We start from the raw sequence: 16,607 nt of genomic DNA on the forward strand, positions 1-16,607 counted from the left end.
CTTACCCGAGCATTTACGATTTGTGTTCAACCCAGGACAGAAAATTAGTTGAAGTTGTTTGTAAACTGTTCCCTGAATAGCTTTCCAGTAAGTACTAACTGCGCGCATTTATAAGCACAATAAAACTAAGTAGAGTCCAATTGGTGAGTATTTGATTGTCTTTTCCGTGGTTTGAAAAATTTATGCATTTTCAGAAAATTCCAAAATTAAAATCATACGCCAATTTTCGCAAGTGCAAAAGAAATAATATCCACAATTTTTCCGAAAACGTATTTAGTTCATGCAACAATAACCATACCAATGTGTTGTACACATTTAACAATTATTGTCTTGTAATTTCTTGGCAATTGATTTCCAAAGTAAACTTTCTTAAAGTACAAAAAACAAAATTCTATGTAATACTAACACTCTCGTGCCACGTGCAGGCTACCTTAAAACTAAACTTAACTTAAACATACGGCTAACAAAGACAGGCTACTGGTGGTTTATAAATTAAATTATTTGATTTCTGCTCAGATCATGGTTTTATCGTGGGCTTGACAAATGGCCAATCGTACTGCCAATGTTGGGAAATGAAGCGCCAAAAAGGTGGACGAATTGTTTAAGGGCCCCACCTACCCGGGCATACACACACTGTGCAAAGTTAAAAAAAAAAAAAAAAAAAAAAAACTTGCGATTTGTAAACTGCTTAAGATATAATGTAGTGCCTCCTTACGAAAATCATCCAAGAATACACTGAGGGCGGATGAGTTGTTCTGTTTCCGTATTTCGTTTCTGAATTGTAATTTTAGCAGAATAATTTTCAGTGATGAAAACATCCGGCAGAGATTCTTGAAAGCACTCCAGGGAATCGCAATAAATGCATGTCTTCCGTCATAATAAATTATGGTTACCGAGCCACCAAATTATCCAAAATTATTACACTTCTATGAATTTTTGGTTTTTCCTCTTTATTTGTACTATTATAAAACTGTATCTGTCTGTTTGTCTGTCTGTTTGTTCAAACAATTCAATAAAACTACTAGACCGATTTTGATGAAATTATTTTTGTTTAAACGATTATTTTTTGACTTAAGACTGGTATATATTTTATCTTGCTACGATGGAGGGAGCCGGAGATATACAATAAAAACCACATTTTTGCATACATACTACAAGATTACGAGATTTATTGCATGTTAACCTCTGGCTTAGATTAAAGGCCCTCGATTGCCTTTATTTCGACTGGCTATATTTGGTTCATATAGTAATGAAATTCCAACTATAAGGTAGGTTGTGAAAAAGAGGCGTAAATTCAATTTTAAAATAGAAAATCATAGGTAAGTCATAGACAGATAGTGAGTGAGTGTCATTTATCTATGTCAGCCACACGGTCATTTAGTAAGGTCTGGAAAATTCATATTTTTCTCCTTGGCGAGACCCAGCGGCTTAGTGGAGCTCGCGGTGGCTAGCGAACTAACGGCGTTAATAACAGTTCAGTTTTGAATTGCCTCAATAGGTGGCGTTGCCTTGAATTTGTAATGCGTTACGTTTGGTGCGTCCGTTATGTCTTGCCTAGGGGATTCTTGCCTTTCCACAAACTGTAGCTAAAGGTATGGGTCACAGTTTTGCTGATGCGTAACCTTGACGCACCGATATTGTGCAACGGTACCAGTCTGCACATAGCACAGATGGAAAGAAACATATTCTCACCAACCGGAGTAGCCAGAGCAGAGAGCATGTTGATTTCCCTATAATTCCCAATAAATAGCCATTACAATTTAAGAAGCTGCAATTTCTGCTAAAGTCAACATTTAAAATGACAATATGTCCCAGGTTCAAACATTGAAAGTGGCAGGAATTCTTCGGGCACTCCATGCTTCTCACATGGTCAGCTATATGTTGGTTGTTCAAGAGTATCGAATGCCCAAAACTTATACATACTGGCGGAAAATAATAAACCATATAATGTTGAATAAAATATATATTTCATTAAAATAAGATTGAGAAATAATATAAATTCCACAACTTTACCATGTCAGTGAAGCGCAAAGTTATAGTGCAAATCAAACTCGACTATCTTTTTTATAATACATTCACCCTCTTTATTCATTCCCCTCTGTATCCAATTCTCAAGTCCACGCAGACAAAGTGCGGACAAAAGCACCTTATAAAATCAGATATGTAAGTAATCTATACAAAAAAAAATTAAAAAGGCATACGCACAACAGCTTTGAGTAAATATAATCCTTAAACGGGTTTCTTATCAACTTGAGTTTTCATACACCTGAAAATTGTATCAATTTATTAAGTAAAAATGTTCGAAATAAATCACATACTTTTTTTTTTACAAAGGCAAGTTATCAGCTATACCCTGAAATTGTGCGAGCGAAATCGCGGTTTATTGGCTATCTTTATATAAATTTACAATAAAGCTGTCGATGCTTATTTATAAGAGATTTGATCGAATGAATACGTCTGTTTAATGGTTCTGAGGAAATAAAAGGCCATTATTTTATATGTCAATCCTAGCATGTACAAAGAGCTGTAATCGTGTGGCACACAAATTTGAATTAAACTTTTTGGTCACCTTCGTCGTGAACTCTTTATATGCAGGATAATAGCCGATGCCGCCATTTCCCCCCACCCCGCCGGCCCGACACTACGGCAGTCTGCAGGTAGAACACACTCGCACTGATCTTAATACATGACCCTCCTAGTGGGTACGACACTGCCGCGCGTCGAACCGAAAAAAAAAAAAAACTAAATCTAATTTTGAAAATAAACAATTGAAAAAAAAATCACTATAACTCAGATAACCGGAATAAACTAAAACCAAAGGAGCCATTAAGGATAAAACGGTTTACAATGGCCCTTAAAATTTATTTATTTCGCAAACAATACGTGTCCGCATGATTGATTACAGAAAATTTTGGATCATGATCCAAAATAAATAAGGAATCAACAATGCAACGGCCGTTTCCAGAAGACGGGGGAAGCACCAATATCAATGAAACGGCAGTTTCCAAGGTTATCGGAAAAAGTGGTCAAAAAAGAGAAAGATTAAATAAAAAAATCGAATTTTGAAAAAAATCGCTTTAAAGTGCAAACAGAGCCAGCTGCCTTGGTGGAACAACAAACCAAATGTCACGGCTCCAGGCCTTTTCGTCCCCACGCTACGCGATCTACAGACGCACAAACACACTCCATTATTCATATAGATAATCAGATAATTTACAAATAAATTGATTATCCAAAAAAGCCTATAAATGGTATTTTCATTGCGTTGGAAATGCACAATTTCTATTCAAAAATAAATAGTTTTACCACAAAGGTACATACAAACGGTTAGATCAAATTTGTTGCGCACGCTATTTCGTTCTCTCAATTCATGCTAGAATTAATATATATCATTTTAAGGTTATAAAATCTCGTAAATAACATATTGAAGTGACAAAATCATTTTTTTTTTCAAAAATCAACTACAGTCGTTTTATTCATTCAGTTGAAATCACTGGGCAAAATACAAAATTATAAATCAAACATCATTTAAGAAACCAACCCCTTTAAAGGTCCTATGGAGCTTCTGTGGAATGGCTGATGGCTAATGGCCCACTTCTTCCAGTGCATTGACTTTTTTTTTTAGTGAGGACCGGACGAGAAGCAACGAGCTCTCTACTTGAATTACAAGTTACTCAATAAATTTGTCCATTCTCTTTTGTCGTCTGCTTGCTTGAATAAACTGAGGCTGTAATAATAATGTTCTCAAGCTCTCGTGGACAATAAAACGAAAATTACAATTGTTACTGCATTGTTTTCACTGTAAATAAAATAGTATTGTTACATATACGACTGATTTTTAATCCTATACTTTTAGCGTTTAGTTTCTAAAAATATATATTTTTTTAAATTTGAGAAAAATATTTCTTAGTTATCAAACCGTACTTCAAGCTATCAGTTAAATTGCAGTATAAACCCAAAAATTTACAAAATTTGTGGTAAAGGAAAAAAAGTGGCGTCTACGATTTGGCTTACAAGCGACACAATTTCGCTGACACTAATAAGTTTTGTAGTCACCACAAAATATCTGGTGTGGTGTTCATTGGTAAAAAGTAATATTTTTCGTGGTCTCAGTAGGTATTTTTTTTGTGTATGAAAATTAAAAATATTTAAATTACTAAGGTGTTTTAAAATATTTGCTTGGTTCCAATATTATCAAACCGGTTAGCTTATTGGTTTAACAAAAGCATCAAGGGTCTTTTCGATATGACGCAACAGTTTTTTGCCTGTCTCCTCTAGAGTCTATACTGTCGAGTCCAAAGTGTTCGGAGTGTATTGTATGCACTATATTTCCATCATGATTAGAGGTGGGAAATATTTATTGATATCATTATTTTGTACACACCCCATTGTTTGTTTGAACTGTATGTCATAGAGAAAATACAAAGAAAGCACAAAGAAATATGAATACACAGACACACAGATAACAAACAAAAACAACCGATGTTAAATGTTAAATCTCTACCTAGACCAAACCAATAATTCTGTGGACGTAATTAGTCAGAAAAAATATAACAGCAAAGACGAACACCGTAGTCTGGCCACGACGAGGCAGTTGCAAAAAATACAGTAAATACAGAAAAAAACAACAAACTTGGACAATACAGCGACCAACAGAGGATCCCAACTATTAAACTAAACATATAATCTGGGTAACATAACGACAATCCAGCGACAATAGATTTCCCGAAACGTCACAACTGTTTTGTCTTAGGAAGCCTACGTCTGTGCTGTCGCAGTTGTATTGTCAGACTACCTGTTTAATTTCATCGCTGGGCTCGCGTGTTGTTCTGATTGATATGTTTAGTATCCTCGTTGGGTTCCTCCGTCTATCTCTGTTTTGTCCAAGATTTTTGTTTTTCTGCAGTTGCTGTTCCTGATAAAACTGTCTCGTCGTTGTCAGCCCACTGTTCGTCTGAGCTGTGATGATATTTTTCTGACATATTCCTTCCACAGAATTTTACTGTGCTGTCTCTACATTTAACACTAGACATCCGCTGATTTTGAACTTGTTTTCTGTGGGTTTGTGTACCAATTTTTCTTTGTCCGTTCTTATGATTTTCTCTACGATATGCAGTAAATACTAGGAATGGCTTATGTCCAAAATAATGATTCAAAAGAGAGGCGTGGCGGGGGGAATCACCCCCTCCCGCAAACTTCTTCCGCACGGCGGTACCACGCGCGGGGACCAAACTCAGACCCCCTCACACTAACACCCCCGCGCAGTCACTCGCCTCATCGAATTTTTTTTCTCTTGGAAAGCCCCCCCCCCCCCCAACTTCCTTTTATTCTCAGGCCCGTTGGTCCAGGGCATTACTCATCTCGCCCACAAAACAAGCCGTAGCGTCCGCGCTGCCCATGCGTGGGATAAAAGGGCTCCCGGCCCTTCGCCGTATATTTTTCAGTGTGCCATCGTCGCTGCGGGTGCGATATTTCTCTTCCCCCCTGCCCCAAATACCCCCCTCAAATATCCACCCTTACCCTGTCCTCGCGAAGAGAACGCGACGGAAATAAAAATTTACGTCGTCGACAACCGACTAGCTCCTCCACATCCCCCCCCCCCCTTTTTTCACAAACCAAATAACATCTCCGCGTAGTGACAGCGTTCTCTTTTTATATTTGATGCATCGTCCCTTTCTCGAGAATAATGATTCGTTTGTTCGGGAAGCGAAACATCATTTCCTGTGATTTTTTTTTACTTGTGAATTTCACGCATTTCACAACCAACCCCGTTGTCATCACCTGCAAAAAAAATTTATGAAACTTGCATTATGGTCCATTTTTATTCACAGCGATTTCATTTTCCCTTAAGGAAATCATTACTTTTTTCCATTCTGACGGCTTCAGTTATTAAATAGCGGACAGAAACCTGTATCAGTTCGCTCGTCATAGTTCTGAACAGGTACAAAATCATAATTTTTAGAGATTTGAACGAAATTGGACTTAAGACTTCTTGTAATTACAGAAACCTTTTTCTGACAAAACGGTTTATAGATAATTGTATAAATTTTCAAAACTAAAATTTCTAATAGGGGCATTAAATCGTATTTATTACTACGGTAAATAATAAAAACACAATTTAAAAAGTATACATTTATTACCTTTTTAATGAATTAAATTATGTATTTTTGTATTTGTTGTCTTTGGTGTCTTTGCACTATGCTTTATGTTCTATTTACATTTTTGTGTTATTCTGTATTCATGAAAGTAATGTGGTTCTGTATTTATTTTATCCTTTTTTTAATTGTTCGCCTCCGAATGACTTTGGTTATTGGCATAAAACTTGATTGAAATTAAATAAATATTATTGGCAATTTTGTATGTATTTTTGGCTGTAATACCACGCTCACTCTCTACAGATATTCTTACAATTTGCCAAGCCCGATTACAATTCACAACAACAAATATTCCTCAGAATAAAGCGTTCTAACACCAAAATTTTCCTTTCACGGGTGTTTTGATCACAACGAGTGTGTTTGGTCATTAGCTATCTTGTCTTGCTCGTGTTAGGGAAGTCGTTGCTTCTGAAGATATTTGTTTCTTCCTGCTCCCGATAAAACGTTGTTGCAGTTCTTTATCAAGCACCCGCTCAATTACCCACCCTTCACGGAGCTGAGAAGCTGCTGTTGGCCAGCACGTAATGAACAATTTAACTAGCAAATAAACTGTGACCCATGACCCATTAAGTAAATAATTTTTTTTTCATTATAAAGTCAAGAACCTTAATCAGTATTCAAGTAATTTTATGAAGAATACAAGGGCGGTTTTATTATTTAGAGTTGTGACTATAGGAGACATGGTTTCTCTTCACCAGTCTGTATACAAAACCATACTTGGAAATCTAAGTGACACGAGGTAATTGTTTCTTACTGCGTATCCAGTTGTATTTTAACATAAAATATTAACATCAAAAATTTAAATGTTAGTGTTTGTCATGCAAAGCTCTATATTTAACAAAAATATATTTTATTTTGAAAATATGTTGATATGAAACTTTGAGGAACATTATCCCCGTGAGCATTTGTCTTGTGTAACAAATAAAATTATATTTTAACGTAATAAAATAAAAATATAGTAAGTAATTTAATATGATTGTGGTTCAAAGCTGTACCATAACCTAAATATATTTGATTTTGAAAAATCGATTCCTATAAAACACTATCGTGACTGAAAGACAACGCACAGTCTAAGCCGGTGGACACAGACATTTGAAATTTGGAGGAAATATTCCCTGAGTTCCATAACGGTGCATTAAGAAGGGATTTTACAAAAAAGAAACCAAAGGGGTATTAAAAATCATAATATTAGTTTGTGGTCGGAAATATCCATGGAAACGAGATTTGCATTGTTAATGCATTCTTCGTCTCCGTTGAAATTTTGGAGGCGCATTAAAAATCAATATATTTTTTTTTTCAGTATAAGTCGTACAGACTTGAAACTCGGCACAGCGATGTTCCTTGCATTACATAGCATCCGAAATTCAAGGGTAGTTTAACCCGGGCAACGCCGGGTACTTACTCTGGTGTAAACTGGATACGCAATAAGGAACAATTACAAAAAAAAATGTACTAGAAAGTAAGAATAATGGCAGGATAGTGCAATGCCGTGACGAGCGAAGCGGGGCCTGAATGTAGTTTGACCGGCACACAGTCATCCTCCTGCCTCATTAGGCTCGGCTGGGTGCTCAGTGGGGCTTCGAACCCGGACAAGGGCTGTCAGCGTGACGAGCAGCACCAACCTCTCCGACGCCCTGTAGCGTGTAGGCCGTGCCAAGGAGGACGTCACTTGTGTACCCCCCGTCATCGTAGTTCGTAAAGTGGCCGCTAGAGCGCTCCGCCGTCACGTGCATTGCATCAGTCCACGTCACGATAAACCACAGTGAATGTTTCATCCAAACGAATTCATTTTCAAAATAAAAAATACCGTATACATTTTTAATTCATTTTATGTCGTTCCACAAAAAAAAACAGCACAAAAATAAATATATTACAATTTTAAGCCAATTTTACCGTATTTAAAAGTTCTATGCAACAGCAAAATAACATCGTTGAAATATACTATAGCTATTTTGTTATGTGATTTTAATAATTTTATAGTCAAATATTTTTCATGTTTGTTTATTTTTTGGTTTCAAGGCCTTATTTTTTTTAAAAATCAATGAACTGTATTTATTATTTCTGTACTTTCAGTTCTCCGTAATGAAAATATCTAGCGGACAAAACCAACCCCATAGAATTCTGTCGAGTCGTTCAGGTTCCATTATTGTTTTTATATGTTTGTCATTCAAGCACGATGAGACCTTCCCGATCTTCCCAACGAATTTAAAGATTCGCCAAGAGGCATCGACAATGCAACATGCCTTTGCGAGGAGACGAAGAGTGCATGAAAAATACAGTAGCCGTTGGCAAAGAGATTATCGAGAAAACATGGTTGAAAATTAAGTAAAACTGAAACAAAACGCGCAGTCCCTTCCACCAAATCCTCTTAGAATCGATGGTAGACCAACGCAATCTGCAACCACAGCCGCAAGTGGAATGTGGTGAAGTTTGTGGAGAAAACTGAGAATTTACAAAAAACAAAAGAAAATACTCCCTTTCTTTCAGATATATATATTATATATAATATATATATATAATTTAACATTCATTCGGAAAAATCTTTATTTGAGCACATTTTAAATATTTAAAAAATAATTTTTTTTTGTTTTAAAAAACCTTAGCAAATACACGAGTAGGCTAATAACAGCATTGCCAATGTACCAGTATAGCCATCTTTCGAAATCAAAATTCTGACAACCGCAACGCGGTTTAGGCCTAAATAGATAATCTATCTAATCGGATGACGTCATGATGTATCGAACGTGATTGGTAAATTATTTTATTCACATCGCGTGCGTGTGACTCAAGCATAATAGGTTTTGTAAGGATATAATTTATTTTTTTATATTTACGAAAACAAACGCTTGGGTGTGTAAAAGTCAGTGAGTTCATGCCACAACACAAAAAAAAAATTATAATAATGGTGACGTATTCCCCTTATGTTGGAGAACTTAAGGATATGCCGCATCTGACATGTTTATTTTAAGAGTAAGCGTTTTTAAACTCGGTATGAGTACTGCGGGTTATTTCCGAAATGACGAGCGAATCCAGAACTGTCAAGTTTTGAAACGACTATAACTCGAAGACTTATTGACGGAGGGCAAAATAGGAGGCCTGCGTTCGACAGAGGAACGTTGAAAGCGATGAGTGAACCAGCCGAGACGTCCCATCGATTGGAGCAGAAAGCTAAGCGAGGTTGGCACAATAGTCGATGACCAATAAAATCCCCAATTCCCCAAATACCATCAAATCGTTAGTATTCTAAGGATTCAATATTCGAGGATAAATATTCGACGAGAAATATTAGATGAAATAAAGTAAATTGAAAAAATCAACATTGAAAACCTCTTAAGTTTACTAGGTAACTTTTATTCTTCATACCTATTCTGTTACATTTCCCCAAGATATTGTACTTTAAACGTGTAACTATACAAATAAATTACCATATGTATTGATTCCGGAAACTTAGTTAATGAATAAAACATTCAAAGTGTTAAATGTTTCAACAACTTGGTTTAAATTTTTCATTTCTTATACATTATTTTATTTTGGACCCTTGAGACCTATATTCGGATTTGAGGGGCATATTAGAGGTACTCTATGGACTTCAAATTCGAGATTAAGGTTCGAGACAATTGGGATATGACGAATCATTTATCTATATTTTTGTCCAAAGAGAAATTTTTTTACGTAATCTCACGGTAGTAGCCGCGATTAATTTATATCCGTTTATTTTTTGTTTTAACTAATTTCAGAGTCACTACAAAAAAAATCACTTTTGGAACAGCCTACAGGCGTAGGTAGATGTCGAAGTACCTTTAGCTTCGGGAAACGTTCTGGAAACATATATGTATATTTCTTAGACAATTTATGAACTTAATGTACATGACATCTTATATATTGTCCATTATTCCAAATTGATTAATGAAATCTTTTTGTCATATTTTATGTACCGAATGTTTCCAATGTTTTTTATTTCATTACAGTCAGCATTGAATAGCTTACAACAAGCTACACGCGCAAAATTCATAGTGACTTATTAGGCATAATAATTAGGCCTAATAAGTCACTATGAATTTTTTGAGCTTCACGCGCTATTTTTCATTCCTTGCACTATACGTAGTTGTTTAAAAATTTGCTTCGAACCAAAGTTTAAGCTAATATTAAGAAAGTTAAAAATATATTTGAACGAAAGATGGTAAATAATTTTTTTTTTCAACCGCCTTTTTACGGTAATAGTTCGTTGCGTCAAAAATGGTTTCAGCCAAAGGTTTTACATCTATATATATAAAAATGATATGTTGGTTAGTGTACGCTTCAAAAACTCAAAACATTCTGCACCGAACGAGCTGAAATTTTACCATTATATACAACCCGCATCAAGGATTGTTTTTATCTACTTTTCACGTCAGCAACATACCCGCGACCGCGAAAAAGTAACTGCGCCATTTTATTAATGTACTTTCTCACCAATAAAAACAAAAAAAACACGCATTTTCTGTTATGGAAACGTTTCTCCATGCCAAAAGATTTCTCTTATCAATGGAAAAAACTACGTCAAGTGAAGCGAGCAGGAAATGGCTATATACAATGAATATGCTTTTATTGCGAGGTGCAATAATTAAAAAATGACTAAGCGTACCGGTATGGGACTAATTATACAATATGAATGAGGTACTTTAGTGTGATCGTGTCTCGATTGAGCTGCGCCGTTATCCAAATCGTAAGTAGAGGTTATGTTTTGTATGGGTCTATCACCACTTGATGTGGGATTGCGGGTAGATGGTTCTAGGCGATTCATTTTTTGAACTCCGTAGACCCTATACCCTTTTTTTTAATTTTTAATTTAAATTAAAATGTTATATCGCCAATAACAACAATTGCATCACATTCATAGCACAAGTGCGAAAAAAAATTTTTTTTTTTACCTATTAGCTGTGTACCAGTGACCGCGCCATCTGCCGTAAGCGAGGAAAACACTCGCTGACAACCGTAATAGTAATGGTGCAGTCACATGAGAAACAATATTCGATTCCAATTACATGATGGACAGTAAATATATTATTAATTTTCAATGCTGTCTATCCTGTGTCTCATTGTTGTCGAGCTGCAGCTATGAGAATCACGAGAGATAGGAGAATATAAGAGCTGTGAGAGCCATAAGAAGTTATAATCTCATTCCTTTCTTCTGTTTCAGTGAAAACCGAAATAATGCCTCACAGAAAGTCAAATTTGGGCCGTCGCACTCGCCACACAGAAGGATCAAGAAGACGGTTTTCAAATATGACTGAGGAAGAGCGAGCATCCGTGCGAGAGAGGAACAGACTAAGCACCATTCAGACACGTAAACGTGGAACCAGCAGAAAGACGAGCAGCCAGGCTTGAGGATGCACGATTGCGAGCACGTCAGTCGCGTTCTGCAGCAACAAATTTGGTTCGTTTTGAACGGAATGAACGCGAAAGGGTGAGGATAGCTGAAACACGAACAGAAAGAACAGCTGATATGCATCTGGAATACAATCGTCTTGTGTTCCGGTACAATCCAACTGTTGATTATAGTTCAAGTCAGCATGTTGTCATTGGTCAGATGAGTCATGTCTGTAGCTACTGCCAGGCTCTAAAGTTTAATAATGAAACAAAAGGGATGTGTTGCGCTGGCGGAAAAATCAAATTGCCTCAACTTGATGCACCACCAGATCCATTGAAAACTTTACATGCTGGATATACCGCTGAATCGAAGCATTTCATATCGAACATCAGGAAATATAACTCTTGCTTCCAAATGACGTCATTTGGTGCGGAAATCGTGACTGCTCAATTCATGCCAACTTTTAAAATCAAAGGGCAAATATATCACAAAGCTGGCTCCCTGTTCCCGTTCTCAGATAGTGACCATAAATTCCTACAACTGTACTTCATTGGTGATGATAGAGATGAAGTAGATGCACGTTGTGGAATACAAACCTTGCTAAGAAGATCCATTATTTCGCAACTGCAGGAGCTTCTTCACGAAAGGAACAATTTGGTGCGTTCGTTCAAAACAGCAATTGATATGATGCCATCAGATACCCACAAAATTATTATTCACGCAGACAAAACTCCCGCTGGAGAACATGTCCGGAGATATAATGCTCCAACTATAGACGAAGTAGCAATTGTCATAGTCGGAGATCAGTTACAACTTAGAGATATTGTTCTCCATCGAAGAAATAATCAATTGATAAACGTAGCAGAAACTCACCGTTGTTACGATGCTTTACAATACCCAGTGATCTTTTGGGATGGTGCCGATGGATATCATTTCAATGTGAAAATGATAAATCCAGTAAATGGTGCAGAAATCAATAAAAATTGCAGCTCAATGAACTTTTACGCATACCGCTTAATGATTCGCAGGAACGAGGACAATTAAATTTTAAAATGCCGTCAGTTGTTTCACCAGTATATTGTGGATATGTATGCAAAAATTGAAACGGAACGTTTGCTATTTCTCCATTTGAATCAGACTAAACTACGCTCTGAAGAATATGTTCATTTGCGAGATGCAGTTGTGAATGACGGTAATACAACCAACATTGGAAAGCTAACTATTTTACCATCTTCATACATTGGCATTCACATCACATGCAAGAATATGCTCAAGATGCAATGTCATATGTTCGTCATTACGGGCGTCCAGATTAATTTATTACTTTCACATGCAATATAGCTTGGGACGAGATACGGTAGCTGTTACTTCCTGGCCAATCACACATCGATAGGCATGACATTATACCACGTGTTTTCCGACAAAAGCTTAAATCTTTGATGGATTTCATCGTGAAAAATGAAGTATTTGGATCTGTGCGCTGCTGGATGTATTCAGTAGAATGGCAAAAGAGAGGATTGCCCCATGCGCATATACTAATCTGGCTCTACAATAAAATAACTTCAGACGAAATCGACGATGTGATATGCGCTGAGATTCCACGGGCTGACGTCGATAAGGATTTTCATGCAGTTATTATCAAAAACATGATACATGGACCATGTGGTACACTAAATCCAATTTCACCATGCATGGTAGATGGGAAATGCTCTAAGCAATATCCTCGAGCATTCACAGCCAACATAGTAACAGGCCACGATGGATATCCTCGGTATAGAAGACGACCAACTGAAGATGGTGGGAATTCGGCAACTATACACATGCAAAATGGTGATATTGATGTAAACAACCATTGGGTGGTTCCATATTCTCCTTTGCTGTCAAAAACATATAAAGCCCACATAAACGTAGAATATTGCCATTCAGTCAAATCCATTAAATACATCTGTAAATATGTTAATAAAGGCAGTGGTATGGCAGTTTTTAGTGTGCAATCAGATAATAGTGACAAAAATGCAGTACGAGATATCGATGAAATTGCTCAATACCAGGCTGCATGGCGAATTTTTTCATTTCCCATTCATGAACACTATCCAGCTGTGGTTCACTTGGCAGTAGGCCTACATTTAGAAAATGGACAGCGTGATTATTTCACAGATGCAAATGTACAAGAAAGATCCCTTAATCCACCTGGTACAACTCTGACTGCTTTTTTTACCTTATGCCAGGATGACGCTTTCGCCAGAACACTGATGTATTCAGAAGTTCTCTCTTATTACACGTGGAATGTAACTAAAAAAGTATTCGTACGACGCTGACGAGGGGAGCCAGTTGACGGTCAACCTGGCATTTTCAAAGAAAATACAATTGGTAGACTTTATACAGTGCATCCCAATCAAGATGAATGTTTTTTCCTTCGCATGCTATTGGTAAATGTGCCTAGTCCTAGATCTTTTCAGCAATTAAAAATAGTTGACGGCGTCACACATGCCACTTTCCGCGCTGCGTGTCAAGCTCTGAATTTATTAGAAAATGACCAACAATGGAATATATGCATTAATGAGGCGTGCAACACTGCAATCCAAACCAAATTCGCGCATTATTCGCAATTATATTGACCGCTTGCTTTCCTTCATCTCCCACAGACTTATGGTAAAAATATCGATCTCATATAGCTGAGGATATTTTGCATAGACTACGCCTTGAAAATTCCAATATGACCTTAGAATTAACAGAAGGCATTTACAACCAAGCATTTATAAATATTGAAGACAAGTGCTAAGCTATTGAAAATAAAGTTCTTAGTCAATTAGGAATGCCAGCACCAACCCAAACTGCGACTGCTGCATTTGATGTAGATTTACGACGTGAACAGAGTTATAACATTGATGATCTTCAGATATATGTCCAATCGAACATTCCCAAATTAACGCGTGAACAGAAAGGCATTTATGATCGCATAATGCAAATGATAAATGACGGAATTGGGGGGATCTTCTTCTTGGATGCGCCAGGAGGAACTGGGAAAACATTCCTAATTATATTGATTCTAGAAACGGTTCGATCAAAAAATGACACAGAATTAGCTCTTGCTTCGTCTGGAATAGCTGCGACATTGTTACCAGGTGGAATAACTGCCCATTCAGCTCTAAAGTTGCCATTAAACATGAAAATCATCGAGACTCCTACGTGCAATATTTCCAAAGCATCCGGTATGGGAAAAGTATTACAAAAATGTAAACTAATTGTTTGGGATTAATGCACGATGGCACATAAAAAAAAAGCTCGAAGCTCTTGATCGATCGTTACGAGATTTGCGTGGAAACGTTCAACCATTCGGGAAAGCATTGATATTGCTCGTAGGAGATTTTAAGCAAACATTACCTGTAATTTCTCGATCGACACCAGCAGACGAAATAAATGCTTGCCTGAAATATTCAACACTATGGCGGCACGTACGTACATTGCAGTTGACTACGAATATGCGTGTCCAGTTGCAGAATGATCCATCATCTGAGGTATTCTCACGACAGTTACTGGAAATTGGAAACGGACAGCTTCCAGTCGATGAGACGTCTAGACGAATATCATTTCCCGATCATTTTTGTAATTTAGTAACATCGAAAGAAGAACTGATCGAAAAAGTATTTCCTGACATTCAAAAAAATCATAGAAATCACGATTGGCTCAGTAAAAGATCTATCCTTGCCGCAAAGAATAAATATGTCTATCAACCTAATAATGTTATTCAATCCATTATTCAAAGTGATGAAATTACATAAGTCGATAGACACCGTTGTGGAAGCAGATGAAGTAGTTTATTATCCAACGGAATTTTTAAACTCACTTGATCTGCCAGGGATACCACCACACATACTTAAATTGAAAATAGGTGTACCAATTATCCTCTTGCGGAATATTAATCAGCCAAAACTCTGCAACAGCACGCGACTTTCAGTTAAGAAATTAATGAATAACGTAGTGGAAGCAACGATTTTAACGGGGCCTTTCAAAGGTGAAGATGTCCTCATTCCTCGACTACCCATGATCCCGACCGATACACCATTTCTATTTACAAGATTGCAATTCCCAATTCGATTGGCATTTGCAATCACAATCAATAAAGCTCAAGGTAAATCTTAAGAATTGTGTGGTTTAGATTTAGATGCGGATTGCTTTTCACATGGACAACTGTATGTTGCGTGTTCCCGAGTCGGAAAACCAGATAGTCTTTATATCTACGCATACAGTGGAAAAACAAAAAATATTGTATATCCACAAGTATTGCAAAATTAAACTTATATGAAATGTATTCTTTGTTTTGTTTCTCATTTCTCAACTATTCAATCACAATGTGCCACAGCGAAGCGTGGCAGGGTACAGCTAGTAGTGTATAAAATATTTATAATAGATTATAACGGATTCGATAGTATACCGACTAAACAAGTTATGTTTTCTTTTTTGTCATTCAACCATTGTTATTTCCACCCCTTGCAGTAATGGTTGATCGTATAAAAGATTATTTAAAAAAAATCGTAGATAATGTTTTAATGTCTTACAATAAATAAGTACGGGTTTAATAGTGCACATGATACACAAATTATATATATTTTTAATCCTACTCTTGTATTTGTTAAGTACTTTAAGTAATGGTTCGTCTTATCAAAAATTGTTTCAGACCAAAGTTTTAGATAATTTTTAGAAGATTTAAAATTCTTTAGTATCTATTTTACTGATTACCTAATAGGGGGTTTAGGAATATTTTTTTTTGTCCTTTAAACCTTGTTCAACTCTTTGCAGCAATAGTTGGTTGCATAATTTTTTTTTGATAATAATATTAAAGTTTCCACATAGTTTGAAAGGATTTGGTAGTGTACTTTCTATGGGCGTTATTGAATTTTTGTCTTTCAACCCCTGTTATTTTTCACCCCTCGCAGTAATGTTTGGTCATATAAAAATTATTTGGCCGAAATATGTAAATAATTCTTTAAGATATCACAATAAATTAGAACTTATTTAATAGCGTACATAATATAGATAGTAACTTTTTTTTATTTCAACCCCTGTTCTTTTTCAAGCCCGTACATGAATTATTTGTCTTA

The 16,607-nt window shown here is 36.4% G+C and overlaps 1 protein-coding gene across 1 annotated transcript in view; it reads right to left on the reverse strand.

Moving 5' to 3' along the window:
* The window catches only part of LOC134534704 (suppressor of lurcher protein 1-like), a 360,907-nt gene that overhangs the window by 333,119 nt on the left and 11,181 nt on the right, over positions 1 to 16,607 (reverse strand). The gene's annotated exons all lie outside the window — the stretch shown is intronic.

The sequence above is a fragment of the Bacillus rossius genome, chromosome 8, assembly GCF_032445375.1.
Source record: "Bacillus rossius redtenbacheri isolate Brsri chromosome 8, Brsri_v3, whole genome shotgun sequence".
In the NCBI taxonomy this organism is placed as follows: Eukaryota; Metazoa; Arthropoda; class Insecta; order Phasmatodea; family Bacillidae; genus Bacillus; species Bacillus rossius.